General features: G+C 33.6%; 1 protein-coding gene across 1 annotated transcript in view; it reads right to left on the bottom strand.

The window, feature by feature from the left end:
- The window catches only part of BRWD3 (bromodomain and WD repeat domain containing 3), a 128,875-nt gene that overhangs the window by 125,256 nt on the left and 1,825 nt on the right, over positions 1-1,794 (bottom strand). The gene's annotated exons all lie outside the window — the stretch shown is intronic.

The raw sequence follows: 1,794 nt of genomic DNA, 5'->3' as shown, positions 1-1,794 counted from the left end.
AGAAACCAAATGATTTAAAATTATAAAAAACTCACTATAAATACCTAGATGATGACATTATAAATTAGTACAATCTTCTGAAGGACAAACAGTATATGACAAGAGCTATAAAATTCATGAGACCCTTAGACCTGATAACTCCAATTTAGGGAATAAAGTCCAAGAAAGTAACTGGGGGCAGCAGGGATAGGGGAGAAAATAAAAAGCAGAAAAAGATCACCTAACTATGCAAAGATATTAGTAAAAATCTGGAAGCAACTCAAATGCTCAACTGGAAGCTTGGTTCAAATAACATAGCACCTTAAATACAACTGAATCTTTTCTTACCATTAAAATAATGATGACTATTCAAATACACAAGTACATTTTTAAATGTTAAAATAAATGAAGCATAAAATGGACACTGATCACAATTATGTAAAAATGTGTCTTTACAATATGAGGAAAAGTCTGGTAAACTGGGTTGTTGGGGTTTTTTTTGGTATGGTGACTCTTTTTTTAATTACTTTTATTTTCATTTCCTTTTTATCACTGTAAAGTTAATTTCATAAAAGCTGGCCGGGCGCAGTGGTTCATGCCTATAATCCAAGCACTTTGGAGGCCAAGGCTGACGGAACACCTGAGGTTGGGAGTTCAAGACCAGCCTGACCAACATGGTGAAATCCCGTCTTAAAAAAAAAAAAAAAAAATTTCATAAAAGCTTTTTCCTTTTAATCTACTTTGCTACTTGCTTAAAAAAACACATATAGGCTGTGAAAGGGACAAATGTAAAGGAAAACATTTTCAATATACCTCAGTATTAAAACTATAAATAAAAACTCGTATCAGTCTTTAAGTATTAAAGCATATTAATAGGCACTGTTGTTTTTAACTCTTTTAGGGGGAGGGAAAGACTTAAATCCAGCAAAAAGACTGACTACAAATTAACCAGGCAATACATGAAGTTTTTCAAAAATAATTTTCTCCATCTGAGAAATTGTTACTATTAATAGTACAGATGGTCGAGTTTACCCTTATCACAATTGTATCGTTTTCTGTGACTTGCAAAATATAAGAAAACAATACAGTCAGTAGACTTGGTAATAATAATGTGGCCTTACTGCTGTAATATAATATAAACAAAAATAACAAAATGAACACTAAAGCAATTTAAATAGTCTCATTGCAAGCAAATTTTAAATCATTTATATTTAGAGTCCAACATACACCTCCAACTTTCTTTAACTTTGTCCGATTTTCCTCCACTTGAATCTTATTTGAAGGAAAGATAGCTGAATTTAGATTTTAGTAACATCATTCCTTTCTCCTTTCATTACCCTCCAATGCACTGCGGCAGCAGCTAACACAAGGGAACCCCCCTCACAAAATAAGGATCACCTGTTTTTGTGTGTCAATGCTGAACAGAAGGTACATTTATACTATGAATTATATTTGCAGGAGAAACAACACTGACAATCCAATGCCTTTGGTCCTTTACTAAAGTATATTTCATTTTTAAATATGCCTATTGTTGTCTCCTTGTAAACCCAAAATCATGTTTCATCAATCCTCAAAAAAGTCATAACTCAGTTTGTATTTAATGAAAACGGATCTATGCAAATACGACTTAACAGATGATTGAATGAGCGTATAACATCGGAGATACATAACGATTATGCTTTTACTCAGTAGGCCATTACCTAACCGGCAAAATTTGAAACTGGCCTGATGCTCCCTATTATTTTTAATTATGTCGTTTTTCCCAATCCCGGGTCAGTCAATTCCCCTCCTGAGCCCCTTCCTCCCACGCCTCCC

Source organism: Cebus imitator, unplaced genomic scaffold, assembly GCF_001604975.1.
Source record: "Cebus imitator isolate Cc_AM_T3 unplaced genomic scaffold, Cebus_imitator-1.0 Scaffold756, whole genome shotgun sequence".
In the NCBI taxonomy this organism is placed as follows: Eukaryota; Metazoa; Chordata; class Mammalia; order Primates; family Cebidae; genus Cebus; species Cebus imitator.
This window is presented reverse-complemented; position numbering and strand designations above follow the sequence as displayed.